Below are 14,875 nucleotides of genomic sequence, written 5' to 3' on the forward strand. Positions count from 1 at the left end.
ATATCGTGTAGTGTGTACACACCATTACACAGTTTATTTGTTTCCAAATGGTTTTGATAGAAACTGTTCTTTTTCCACAGTCCCAGCACCAGCAACACCAACACCCACTGGTGGCGTCTCCCCGGCGACTACTCCTCCACCACCCACCCGCGTCTCCGTGCCACGTAAGTTAAGTACACCACTTTGTTTTGTACAGCACTGTATCGCTCTCCTTTTTTACCTTGATCAGTCTCTCTCTCTCTCTCTCACTCTCTCTTTCTCTCTTCCCCCCCCCCTCCCTCTCTCTTTTTCTCCCTCTGTCTGGGTTTGTATTTTGTTGTTATAGAGGCTCTGTTCAAGATTTATGGTGCGTACACACTAGGCGATAAAGTGGGCGACTCAGGGAGCATATCATGTAGTGTGTACGCACCATTACACAGTTTATTTGTTTCCAAATGGTTTTGATGGAATCTGTTCTTTTTCCACAGTCCCAGCACCAGCAACACCAAAACCCACTGGCGGCGTCTCCCCGGCGACTTCTCCTCCACCACCCACTTGCGTCTCCGTGCCGCTTAAGTAAAGTACACCACTTTGTTTGTACAGCACTGTATCCCTCTCCTTTTTTACCCTTGTCAGTCTCTCTCTCTCTCTCTCTTTCTCTCTTCCTCTCCCCCTCCCTCTCTCTTTTTCTCCCTCTGTCTGTGTTTGTTTTTTGTTGTTATAGAGGCTCTGTTCAAGATTCATGGTGCGTACACACTAGGCGATAAAGTGGGCGACTCAGGGAGCATATCTTGTAGTGTGTACACACCATTACACAGTTTATTTGTTTCCAAATGGTTTTGATGGAAACTGTTCTTTTTCCACAGTCCCAGCACCAGAAACACCAACACCCACTGGCAGCGTCTCCCCGGCGACTAATCCTCCAACACCCACTCGCGTCTCCGTTCCGCGTAAGTAAAGTACTCCACTTTGTTTTGTACAGCACTGTATCGCTCTCCTTTTTAACCCTTGTCAGTCTCTCTCTCTCTCTTTCTCTCTTCCTCTCCCCCTCCATCTCTCTTTTTCTCCCTCTTTCTGTGTTTGTTTTTTGTTGTTATAGAGGCTCTGTTCAAGATTTATGGTGCGTACACACTAGGCGATAATTGGGCAACTCAGGGAGCATATCATGTAGTGTGTACGCACCATTACACAGTTTATTTGTTTCCAAATGGTTTTGATGGAAACTGTTCTTTTTCCATAGTCCCAGCACCAGCAACACCAACACCCACTGGCAGCGTCTCCCCGGCGACTAATCCTCCACCCCCCACTCGCGTCTCCATGCCGCGTAAGTAAAGTACACAACTTTGTTTTGTACAGTACTGTATCGCTCTCCTTTTTTATCCTTGTCAGTCTCTCTCTCTCTCTCTCTCTCTCTCTCTTTCTATCTTCCTCTCCTCCTCCCTCTCTCTTTTTCTCCCTCTGTCTGTGTTTGTTTTTTGTTGTTATAGAGGCTCTGTTCAAGATTTATGGTGCGTACACACTAGGCGATAAAGTGGGCGACTCAGGGAGCATATCATGTAGTGTGTACGCACCATTACACAGATTATTTGTTTCCAAATGGTTTTGATGGAAACTGATCTTTTTCCACAGTCCCAGCACCAGCAATACCAACACCCACTGGCGGCGTCTCCCCAGCGACTACTCCTCCACCACCCACTCGCGTCTCCGAGCCGCGTAAGTAAAGTACACCACTTTGTTTTGTACAGCACTGTATCGCTCTCCTTTTTTACCCTTGTCAGTCTCTCTCTCTCTCTCTCTCTTTCTCTCTTCCTCTCCCCCTCCCTCTCTCTTTTTCTCCCTCTGTCTGTGTTTGTTTTTTGTTGTTATAGAGGCTCTGTTCAAGATTTATGGTGCGTACACACTAGGCGATAAAGTTGGCGACTAAGGGAGCATATCGTGTAGTGTGTACGCACCATTACACAGTTTATTTGTTTCCAAATGGTTTTGATGGAAACTGTTCTTTTTCCACAGTCCCAGCACCAGCAATACCAACACCCACTGGCGGCGTCTCCCCGGCGACTACTCCTCCACCACCCACTCACGTCTCCGAGCCGCGAAAGTAAAGTACACCACTTTGTTTTGTACAGCACTGTATCGCTCTCCCTTTTTACCCTTGTCAGTCTCTCTCTCTCTCTCTTTCTCTCTTCCTCTCCCCCTCCCTCTCTCTTTTTCTCCCTCTGTCTGTGTTTGTTTTTTGATGTTATAGAGGCTCTGTTCAAGATTTATGGTGCGTACACACTAGGCGATAAAGTGGACGACTCAGGTAGCATATCATGTAGATTTATGGTGCGTACACACTAGGCGATAAAGTGGGCGACTCAGGGAGCTTATCGTGTAGTGTGTACACACCATTACACAGTTTATTTGTTTCCAAATGTTTTTGATGGAAACTGTTCTTTTTCCACAGTCCCAGCACCAGCAACACCAGCACCCACTGGCGGCGTGTCCCCGGCAACTACTCCTCCACCACCCACTCGCGTCTCTGTGCCGCGTAAGTAAAGTACACCACTTTGTTTTGAACAGCACTGTATCGCTATCCTTTTTTACCCTTGTCAGTCTCTCTCTCTCTCTCTTTCTCTCTTCCTCTCCCCCTCTCTCTCACTTTTTCTCCCTCTGTCTGTGTTAGTTTTTTGTTGTTATAGAGGCTCTGTTCAAGATTTAAGGTGCGTACACACTAGGCGATAAAGTGGGCGACTCAGGGAGCATATCGTGTAGTGTGTACGCACCATTACACAGTTTATTTGTTTCCAAATGGTTTTGATGGAAACTGTTCTTTTTCCACAGTCCCAGCACCAGCAATACCAACATCCACTGGCAGCGTCTCCCCGGCGACTACTCCTCCACCACCCACTCGCGTCTCCGTGCCGCATAAGTAAAGTACCCCACTTTGTTTTGTACAGCACTGTATCGCTCTCCATTTTTACCCTCGTCAATCTCTCTCTCTCTCTCTCTCTCTCTCTCTTTCTCTCTTCCTCTCCCCCTCCCTCTCTCTTTTTCTCCCTCTGTCTGTGTTTGTTTTTTGTTGCTATAGAAGCTCTGTTCAAGATTTATGGTGCGTACACACTAGGCGATAAAGTGGGCAACTCAGGGAGCATATCGTAGTGTGTACGCACCATTACACAGTTTATTTGTTTCCAAATGGTTTTGATGGAAACTGTTCTTTTTCCACAGTCCCAGCACCAGCAACACCAACACCCACTGGCGGCGTCTCCCCGGCGACTAATCCTCCAACACCCACTCGCGTCTCCGTGCCGAGTAAGTAAAGTACTCCACTTTGTTTTGTACAGCACTGTATCGCTCTCCTTTTTAACTCTTGTCAGTCTCTCTCTCTCTCTTTCTCACATCCTCTCCCCCTCCCTCTCTCTTTTTCTCCCCCTGTCTGTGTTTGTTTTTTGTTGTTATAGAAGCTCTGTTCAAGATTTAAGGTGCGTACACACTAGGCGATAAAGTGGGCAACTCAGGGAGCATATCGTGTAGTGTGTACACACCATTACACAGTTTATTTGTTTCCAAATGGTTTTGATGGAAACTGTTCTTTTCCACAGTCCCAGCACCAGCAACACTAACACCCACTGGCGGCGTCTCCCCAGCGACTGCTCCTCCACCACCCACTCGCGTCTCCGTGCCGCATAAGTAAAGTACACCACTTTGTTTTGTAGAGCACTGTATGGCTCTCCTTTTTTACCCTTGTCAGTCTCTCTCTCTCTCTCTCTCTTTCTCTCTTCCTCTCTTCCTCTCCCCCTCCCTCTCTCTTTTTCTCCCTCTGTCTGTGTTAGTTTTTTGTTGTTATAGAGGCTCTGTTCAAGATTTATGGTGCGTACACACTAGGCGATAAAGTGGGCGACTCAGGGAGCATATCATGTAGTGTGTACGCACCATTACACAGATTATTTGTTTCCAAATAGTTTTGATGGAAACTGTTCTTTTTCCACAGTCCCAGCACCAGAAACACCAACACCCACTGGCAGCGTCTCCCCGGCGACTAATCCTCCAACACCCACTCGCGTCTCCGTTCCGCGTAAGTAAAGTACTCCACTTTGTTTTGTACAGCACTGTATCGCTCTCCTTTTTAACCCTTGTCAGTCTCTCTCTCTCTCTTTCTCTCTTCCTCTACCCCTCCATCTCTCTTTTTCTCCCTCTTTCTGTGTTTGTTTTTTGTTGTTATAGAGGCTCTGTTCAAGATTTAAGGTGCGTACACACTAGGCGATAAAGTGGGCAACTCAGGGAGCATATCGTGTAGTGTGTACACACCATTACACAGTTTATTTGTTTCCAAATGGTTTTGATGGAAACTGTTCTTTTCCACAGTCCCAGCACCAGCAACACTAACACCCACTGGCGGCGTCTCCCCAGCGACTGCTCCTCCACCACCCACTCGCGTCTCCGTGCCGCATAAGTAAAGAACACCACTTTGTTTTGTAGAGCACTGTATGGCTCTCCTTTTTTACCCTTGTCAGTCTCTCTCTCTCTCTCTTTCTCTCTTCCTCTCTTCCTCTCCCCCTCCCTCTCTCTTTTTCTCCCTCTGTCTGTGTTTGTTTTTTGTTGTTATAGAGGCTCTGTTCAAGATTTATGGTGCGTACACACTAGGCGATAAAGTGGGCGACTCAGGGAGCATATCATGTAGTGTGTACGCACCATTACACAGATTATTTGTTTCCAAATGGTTTTGATGGAAACTGTTCTTTTTCCACAGTCCCAGCACCAGAAACACCAACACCCACTGGCAGCGTCTCCCCTGCGACTAATCCTCCAACACCCACTCGCGTCTCCGTTCCGCGTAAGTAAAGTACTCCACTTTGTTTTGTACAGCACTGTATCGCTCTCCTTTTTAACCCTTGTCAGTCTCTCTCTCTCTCTTTCTCTCTTCCTCTCCCCCTCCATCTCTCTTTTTCTCCCTCTTTCTGTGTTTGTTTTTTGTTGTTATAGAGGCTCTGTTCAAGATTTATGGTGCGTACACACTAGGCGATAATTGGGCAACTCAGGGAGCATATCATGTAGTGTGTACGCACCATTACACAGTTTATTTGTTTCCAAATGGTTTTGATGGAAACTGTTCTTTTTCCATAGTCCCAGCACCAGCAACACCAACACCCACTGGCAGCGTCTCCCCGGCGACTAATCCTCCACCCCCCACTCGCGTCTCCATGCCGCGTAAGTAAAGTACACAACTTTGTTTTGTACAGTACTGTATCGCTCTCCTTTTTTATCCTTGTCAGTCTCTCTCTCTCTCTCTCTCTCTCTCTTTCTATCTTCCTCTCCTCCTCCCTCTCTATTTTTCTCCCTCTGTCTGTGTTTGTTTTTTGTTGTTATAGAAGCTCTGTTCAAGATTTATGGTGCGTACACACTAGGCGATAAAGTGGGCGACTCAGGGAGCATATCATGTAGTGTGTACACACCATTACACAGTTTATTTGTTTCCAAATGGTTTTGATGGAAACTGTTCTTTTTCCACAGTCCCAGCACCAGCAACACCAACACCCACTGGCGGCGTCTCCCCGGCGACTACACCTCCACCACCCACTCGCGTCTCCGAGCCGCGTAAGTAAAGTACACCACTTTGTTTTGTACAGCACTGTATCGCTCTCCTTTTTTACCCTTGTCAGTCTCTCTCTCTTTCTCTCTTCCTCTCCCCCTCCCTCTCTCTTTTTCTCCCTCTGTCTGTGTTTGTTTTTTGTTGTTATAGAGGCTCTGTTCAAGATTTATGGTGCGTACACACTAGGCGATAAAGTGGACGACTCAGGTAGCATATCATGTAGATTTATGGTGCGTACACACTAGGCGATAAAGTGGGCGACTCAGGGAGCATATCGTGTAGTGTGTACGCACCATTACACAGTTTATTTGTTTCCAAATGTTTTTGATGGAAACTGATCTTTTTCCACAGTCCCAGCACCAGCAACACCAGCACCCACTGGCGGCATCTCCCCGGCGACTACTCCTCCACCACCCACTCGCGTCTCTGTGCCGCGTAAGTAAAGTACACCACTTTGTTTTGTACAGCACTGTATCGCTCTCCTTTTTTACCCTTGTCAGTCTCTATCTCTCTCTCTCTATCTCTCTTCCTCTCCCCCTCCCTCTCTCTTTTTCTCCCTCTGTCTGTGTTTGTTTTTTGTTGTTATAGAGGCTCTGTTCAAGATTTATGGTGCGTACACACTAGGCGATAAACTGGGCGACTCAGGGAGCATATCGTGTAGTGTGTACACACCATTACACAGTTTATTTGTTTCCAAATGGTTTTGATAGAAACTGTTCTTTTTCCACAGTCCCAGCACCAGCAACACCAACACCCACTGGTGGCGTCTCCCCGGCGACTACTCCTCCACCACCCACCCGCGTCTCCGTGCCACGTAAGTTAAGTACACCACTTTGTTTTGTACAGCACTGTATCGCTCTCCTTTTTTACCTTTATCAGTCTCTCTCTCTCTCTCACTCTCTCTTTCTCTCTTCCCCCCCCCCCTCCCTCTCTCTTTTTCTCCCTCTGTCTGGGTTTGTATTTTGTTGTTATAGAGGCTCTGTTCAAGATTTATGGTGCGTACACACTAGGCGATAAAGTGGGCGACTCAGGGAGCATATCATGTAGTGTGTACGCACCATTACACAGTTTATTTGTTTCCAAATGGTTTTGATGGAATCTGTTCTTTTTCCACAGTCCCAGCACCAGCAACACCAAAACCCACTGGCGGCGTCTCCCCGGCGACTTCTCCTCCACCACCCACTTGCGTCTCCGTGCCGCTTATGTAAAGTACACCACTTTGTTTGTACAGCACTGTATCCCTCTCCTTTTTTACCCTTGTCAGTCTCTCTCTCTCTCTCTCTTTCTCTCTTCCTCTCCCCCTCCCTCTCTCTTTTTCTCCCTCTGTCTGTGTTTGTTTTTTGTTGTTATAGAGGCTCTGTTCAAGATTCATGGTGCGTACACACTAGGCGATAAAGTGGGCGACTCAGGGAGCATATCTTGTAGTGTGTACGCACCATTACACAGTTTATTTGTTTCCAAATGGTTTTGATGGAAACTGTTCTTTTTCCACAGTCCCAGCACCAGCAACACCAGCACCCACTGGCGGCATCTCCCCGGCGACTACTCCTCCACCACCCACTCGCGTCTCCGTGCCGCGTAAGTAAAGTACACCACTTTGTTTTGAATAGCACTGTATCGCTCTCCTTTTTTACCCTTGTCAGTCTCTCTCTCTCTCTCTCTTTCTCTCTTCCTCTCCCCCTCCCTCTCTCTTTTTCTCCCTCTGTCTGTGTTTGTTTTTTGTTGTTATAGAGGCTCTGTTCAAGATTTATGGTGCGTACACACTAGGCGATAAAGTGGGCGACTCAGGGAGCATATCATGTAGTGTGTACGCACCATTACACAGATTATTTGTTTCCAAATGGTTTTGATGGAAACTGTTCTTTTTCCACAGTCCCAGCACCAGAAACACCAACACCCACTGGCAGCGTCTCCCCGGCGACTAATCCTCCAACACCCACTCGCGTCTCCGTTCCGCGTAAGTAAAGTACTCCACTTTGTTTTGTACAGCACTGTATCGCTCTCCTTTTTAACCCTTGTCAGTCTCTCTCTCTCTCTTTCTCTCTTCCTCTCCCCCTCCATCTCTCTTTTTCTCCTTCTTTCTGTGTTTGTTTTTTGTTGTTATAGAGGCTCTGTTCAAGATTTATGGTGCGTACACACTAGGCGATAATTGGGCAACTCAGGGAGCATATCATGTAGTGTGTACGCACCATTACACAGTTTATTTGTTTCCAAATGGTTTTGATGGAAACTGTTCTTTTTCCATAGTCCCAGCACCAGCAACACCAACACCCACTGGCAGCGTCTCCCCGGCGACTAATCCTCCACCCCCCACTCGCGTCTCCATGCCGCGTAAGTAAAGTACACAACTTTGTTTTGTACAGTACTGTATCGCTCTCCTTTTTTATCCTTGTCAGTCTCTCTCTCTCTCTCTCTCTCTTTCTCTCTTCCTATCCCCCTCCCTCTCTCTTTTTCTCCCTCTGTCTGTGTTTGTTTTTTGATGTTATAGAGGCTCTGTTCAAGATTTATGGTGCGTACACACTAGGCGATAAAGTGGACGACTCAGGTAGCATATCATGTAGATTTATGGTGCGTACACACTAGGCGATAAAGTGGGCGACTCAGGGAGCTTATCGTGTAGTGTGTACACACCATTACACAGTTTATTTGTTTCCAAATGTTTTTGATGGAAACTGTTCTTTTTCCACAGTCCCAGCACCAGCAACACCAGCACCCACTGGCGGCGTATCCCCGGCAACTACTCCTCCACCACCCACTCGCGTCTCTGTGCCGCTTAAGTAAAGTACACCACTTTGTTTTGAACAGCACTGTATCGCTATCCTTTTTTACCCTTGTCAGTCTCTCTCTCTCTCTCTTTCTCTCTTCCTCTCCCCCTCTCTCTCAATTTTTCTCCCTCTGTTTGTGTTAGTTTTTTGTTGTTATAGAGGCTCTGTTCAAGATTTAAGGTGCGTACACACTAGGCGATAAAGTGGGCGACTCAGGGAGCATATCGTGTAGTGTGTACGCACCATTACACAGTTTATTTGTTTCCAAATGGTTTTGATGGAAACTGTTCTTTTTCCACAGTCCCAGCACCAGCAATACCAACATCTACTGGCGGCGTCTCCCCGGCGACTACTCCTCCACCACCCACTCGTGTCTCCGTGCCGCATAAGTAAAGTACCCCACTTTGTTTTGTACAGCACTGTATCGCTCTCCATTTTTACCCTCGTCAGTCTCTCTCTCTCTCTCTCTCTTTCTCTCTTCCTCTCCCCCTCCCTCTCTCTTTTTCTCCCTCTGTCTGTGTTTGTTTTTTGTTGCTATAGAAGCTCTGTTCAAGATTTATGGTGCGTACACACTAGGCAATAAAGTGGGCGACTCAGGGAGCATATCGTAGTGGGTACGCACCATTACACAGTTTATTTGTTTCCAAATGGTTTTGATGGAAACTGTTCTTTTTCCACAGTCCCAGCACCAGCAACACCAACACCCACTGGCGGCGTCTCCCCGGCGACTAATCCTCCAACACCCACTCGCGTCTCCGTGCCGAGTAAGTAAAGTACTCCACTTTGTTTTGTACAGCACTGTATCGCTCTCCTTTTTAACTCTTGTCAGTCTCTCTCTCTCTCTCTCTCTCTTTCTCACATCCTCTCCCCCTCCCTCTCTCTTTTTCTCCCCCTGTCTGTGTTTGTTTTTTGTTGTTATAGAAGCTCTGTTCAAGATTTATGGTGCGTACACACTAGGCGATAAAGTGGGCGACTCAGGGAGCATATCGTGTAGTGTGTACACACCATTACACAGTTTATTTGTTTCCAAATGGTTTTGATGGAAACTGTTCTTTTCCACAGTCCCAGCACCAGCAACACTAACACCCACTGGCGGCGTCTCCCCGGCGACTGCTCCTCCACCACCCACTCGCGTCTCCGTGCCGCATAAGTAAAGTACACCACTTTGTTTTGTAGAGCACTGTATGGCTCTCCTTTTTTACCCTTGTCAGTCTCTCTCTCTCTTTCTCTCTTTCTCTCATCCTCTCCCCCTCCCTCTCTCTTTTTCTCCCTCTGTCTGTGTTTGTTTTTTGTTGTTATAGAGGCTCGGTTCAAGATTTATGGTGCGTACACACTAGGTGATAAAGTGGGCGACTCAGGGAGCATATCATGTAGTGTGTACTCACCATTACACAGATTATTTGCTTCCAAATGGTTTTGATGGAAACTGTTCTTTTTCCACAGTCCCAGCACCAGAAACACCAACACCCACTGGCAGCGTCTCCCCGGCGACTAATCCTCCAACACCCACTCGCGTCTCCGTTCCGCGTAAGTAAAGTACTCCACTTTGTTTTGTACAGCACTGTATCGTTCTCCTTTTTAACCCTTGTCAGTCTCTCTCTCTCTCTTTCTCTCTTCCTCTCCCCCTCCATCTCTCTTTTTCTCCCTCTTTCTGTGTTTGTTTTTTGTTGTTATAGAGGCTCTGTTCAAGATTTATGGTGCGTACACACTAGGCGATAATTGGGCAACTCAGGGAGCATATCATGTAGTGTGTACGCACCATTACACAGTTTATTTGTTTCCAAATGGTTTTGATGGAAACTGTTCTTTTTCCATAGTCCCAGCACCAGCAACACCAACACCCACTGGCAGCGTCTCCCCGGCGACTAATCCTCCACCACCCACTCGCGTCTCCATGCCGCGTAAGTAAAGTACACATCTTTGTTTTGTACAGTACTGTATCGCTCTCCTTTTTTATCCTTGTCAGTCTCTCTCTCTCTCTCTCTCTTTCTATCTTCCACTCCTCCTCCCTCTCTCTTTTTCTCCCTCTGTCTGTGTTTGTTTTTTGTTGTTATAGAAGCTCTGTTCAAGATTTATGGTGCGTACACACTAGGCGATAAAGTGGGCGACTCAGGGAGCATATCGTGTAGTGTGTACACACCATTACACAGTTTATTTGTTTCCAAATGGTTTTGATGGAAACTGTTCTTTTTCCACTGTCCCAGCACCAGCAACACCAACACCCACTGGTGGCGTCTCCCCGGCGACTACTCCTCCACCACCCACTCGCGTCTCCGAGCCGCGTAAGTAAAGTACACCACTTTGTTTTGTACAGCACTGTATCGTTCTCCTTTTTTACCCTTGTCAGTCTCTCTCTCTTTCTCTCTTTCTCTCTTCCTCTCCCCCTCCCTCTCTCTTTTTCTCCCTCTGTCTGTGTTTGTTTTTTGTTGTTATAGAGGCTCTGTTCAAGATTTATGGTGCGTACACACTAGGCGATAAAGTGGACGACTCAGGTAGCATATCATGTAGATATATGGTGCGTACACACTAGGCGATAAAGTGGGCGACTCAGGGAGCATATCGTGTAGTGTGTACGCACCATTACACAGTTTATTTGTTTCCAAATGTTTATGATGGAAACTGATCTTTTTCCACAGTCCCAGCACCAGCAACACCAGCACCCACTGGCGGCATCTCCCCGGCGACTACTCCTCCACCACCCACTCGCGTCTCTGTGCCGCGTAAGTAAAGTACACCACTTTGTTTTGTACAGCACTGTATCGCTCTCCTTTTTTACCCTTGTCAGTCTCTATCTCTCTCTCTCTCTCTATCTCTCTTCCTCTCCCCCTCCCTCTCTCTTTTTCTCCCTTTGTCTGTGTTTGTTTTTTGTTGTTATAGAGGCTCTGTTCAAGATTTATGGTGCGTACACACTAGGCGATAAAGTGGGCGACTCAGGGAGCATATCATGTAGTGTGTACGCACCATTACACAGTTTATTTGTTTCCAAATGGTTTTGATGGAAACTGTTCTTTTTCCACAGTCCCAGCACCAGCAACACCAGCACCCACTGGCGGCATCTCCCCGGCGACTACTCCTCCACCACCCACTCGCGTCTCCGTGCCGCGTAAGTAAAGTACACCACTTTGTTTTGAACAGCACTGTATCGCTCTCCTTTTTTACCCTTGTCAGTCTCTCTCTCTCTCTCTTTCTCTCTTCCTCTCCCCCTCCCTCTCTCTTTTTCTCCCTCTGTATGTGTTTGTTTTTTGTTGTTAGAGAGGCTCTTTTCAAGATTTATGGTGCGTACACACTAGGCGATAAAGTGGGCGACTCAGGGAGCATATCGTGTAGTGTGTACGCACCGTTACACAGTTTATTTGTTTCCAAATGGTTTTGATGGAAACTGTTCTTTTTCCACAGTCCCAGCACCAGCAACACCAACACCCACTGGTGGCGTCTCCCCGGCGACTACTCCTCCACCACCCACTCGCGTCTCCGTGCTGCGTAAGTAAAGTACACCACTTTGTTTTCTACAGCACTGTATCGCTCTCCTTTTTTTCCCTTGTCAGTCTCTCTCTCTCTCTTTTTCTCTCTCCCTTTCTTTATCTTTCTCTCTTTCTCTATCCCTCTCTTCCCCTCTATCTTTTTCTCTCTCTCTCTTGCCTCTCCTTTGTTTCTCTCTCTTTCTTTCTCTCCCTCCCTCCCTCTCCCCTCCCTCTCCCTCTGTCTGTGTTTGTTGTTATGGAGGCTCTGTTCAAGATTTATGGTGCGTACACACTGGGCGATAAAGTGGACGTCTCAGGGAGCATATCGTGTAGTGTTTATGCACCATTACACAGTTTGTTTCCAAATGGTTATGATGGAAACTGTTCTTTTTCCACAGTCCTACCACCACCAACGGCGGCAGCGGAGGCCCCACCACCACCACCACCACCAACGGAGGCAGCGGAGGCGGAGGCACCACCACCACCACCAATGGTGGCACCGGAGGCACCTCCATTTTCCGCATTTAGATCGCAGCTTGCCGCCCTGAGATAGTACCGTGCACTACTGTACTGTACATTGTGCTCTCCTTTTTACAGTGCCTCTCTCTTCCTCCTGTACTCCAAAGACCCATCTCCAACCTCTTCTCCTTACACACTAATTGTTTCTGTACTTGTGTAACAGGAATATTTTTTTTTTCCCACAGTGCGGTAATGTGGAAGACCACAGCCCCCCACCGGCCAGAAGCTGGGCCAAGCAGGCCGTGTAAGTACTGTACCCTACACAATTGTACAGTATATTGTCTTCTTCTGTACTGTCTCTCTCTCCTTTTTTTTGTTTCATAGCGTCTCTTTCTGTCTCTTCTTTACTACAAAGACGCATCTCCAACCTCTTCTCCTTACAGACTTTGTGTTTTTTTTTATTTTTTTTATAAAGTACATTACTCTAAAGGTGCTGGTATGACAACCACTGCATGATTACAACATTGTAATCGTGCAGTCGTTTGTCAGTACATTAGGTGATGAGCCTACTCCGAACAAGCAGTTGTTCAGTGCAGGGTCATCAATCATTTGCAAACATGCTTTGCAGATACTGTACAGTAATAGTCATTAAATTGTGGGAGGTTACTGTACTGTATCTACACCGCACCAAAAGTATCCCTCTGTCTGCCAGCTTCAGTCAGTATAATCACCTTTGGTGTAGCAATGTTTAAACTGTATAGTACTTTTTCTGCATTGTACTGTACTGTAGCCATAGTATTGTTCTGTTTGTTTATGTACTGTACAGTACTTTGTTAGGAGCTACAGTAGCCAAACCATTTACAGTAGCACCATACCAAATAAAGGTAAATACAGCACTGTTAATGTGAATATATTTTTTTCAAATACAGTCTTCAGTCATGGACCTTCAGGGAGGCAGGGACCCCAAGGGAGGCAGGGACCACGCCTGACTCGAGGTAGAGTACAGTATTTACGTTAGTGTCAAGATTGTACAATATTGTATATTAGTGTTGTAATACTGTACCCTTTTTTTTCTCTCCACAGAGCAAATTATTTTTTTTTAGGCCTCTATCGGCAGATGGCCCACCACCTGGTGGATCTATTTTTACATTTTTTGTTCACCTTATTTTTGATTATTTATGATTTTTATTAAAATTTGTTTTATTCAGTACAACGTTTTCTGTCTTTACTTGGTTCTGTGGATAAAGTACAGTATACTGTATTTACATTTATTGATACTGTAACAACTAAAAGGTAAGAATATACAGTACAGTAAGTCACCTATTCAGTACTTTTATTAATTGCACACCACTCTTAAGGGGTGATTTAATAAAGCTTGGAGAGAGAAAAAATTGGAGAAACTGTAAATGCAGTAGCACCAACCAATTAGCTACTGTACTACAGTAACTGTCATTTTTCAAACACAGCCTGTACAGTGACAGTTAGGATCTGATTGGTTGGTGCTATTTATATACAATTTTATCTGTCTAAGCTTTAACTAAATACATACACGACAACAGTAAACGTTGTTTAGCCAATCATTTTTGCTCCAATGGGTGAAAAAGTGCCAACCAATGTGCTCCCAACTGTCATCTCACAGGCAGTGTTTGAAAAATGACAGTTGGGAGCTGCTTGACTGACACCTTATCACTTTTCACTCTGTCTCCTAACACTGCTTAGTACAGTAAATAGACCCCTTGGAGTGAAAAGACGAGACCGGCTAAAAAAAGTAAATAGACCACCCCAAAATTGAAAATGTCCCTCAGTGTATACAGTACTGTATGTCTACTGTACTGTATTCTACTGTAAGTGCCAGGCAGCTGTGAAATCACTGTGATGGGCAACAGGGATACTGTACAGTATATGACTGTGGGTGGCAACCCCCATCGGCCGGCGCCCCCCTGGTGAGAGAAATCCTGGCCAATAGGATGATACACCACTGCATCTGTATGTTATTGAGTTTTTGTACCTTTTTAATGACAGATGCACGTGTTGGGTCTCAGGCGCACTTAAAGACTGAATTACATACAGTACAAACACCAATTGTATAAATTAATGACAATTTTTATTTAACCTACAGTAATATGCCTTACAGAGGGGCGGGGGAACTTGTTTAGCTTTCCACCCCCATAGTCCTCTACTGTCCCCCGCTTCTTTCTTCTGCCGCTGGCATGTCCTGGAATTCCAAGCTGGACACGGACATGACTACTGTACAGTACCTAGGAGGAAAGAGATAATGTGAGAACAGTCCTTCCTAAATGCCGACCGATACGCCCTACTGGACCAAGGACTACACAAAAAGATTAGGCTTTTAAGTTAAAATCATCACTGGCACTTTTGGCCTCAGATGCAGAGTTTCACCTACTGCATACCAGGTGCAGACTCTACCGTGCATCAGAGTGCAAGGTCCGCTGTATGCCCTAAAGAAATGAGGATAGCCCGAGACGAACAGACAGTAAAAGACAGACACACAGGTATGGTACATACAGTACTCACCGGAGATACTCTTTTTCTTCGTCCCGCTCAATCCCACACAGAGGTCCCTGTAGGAGAGAGTATATGCCATGCAAGGCCCTTTCCTGCTCTAATAGTGTCACACT

The sequence above is a fragment of the Taudactylus pleione genome, unplaced genomic scaffold, assembly GCF_031769625.1.
Source record: "Taudactylus pleione unplaced genomic scaffold, aTauple2 ptg000244l, whole genome shotgun sequence".
NCBI lineage: Eukaryota > Metazoa > Chordata > Amphibia > Anura > Myobatrachidae > Taudactylus > Taudactylus pleione.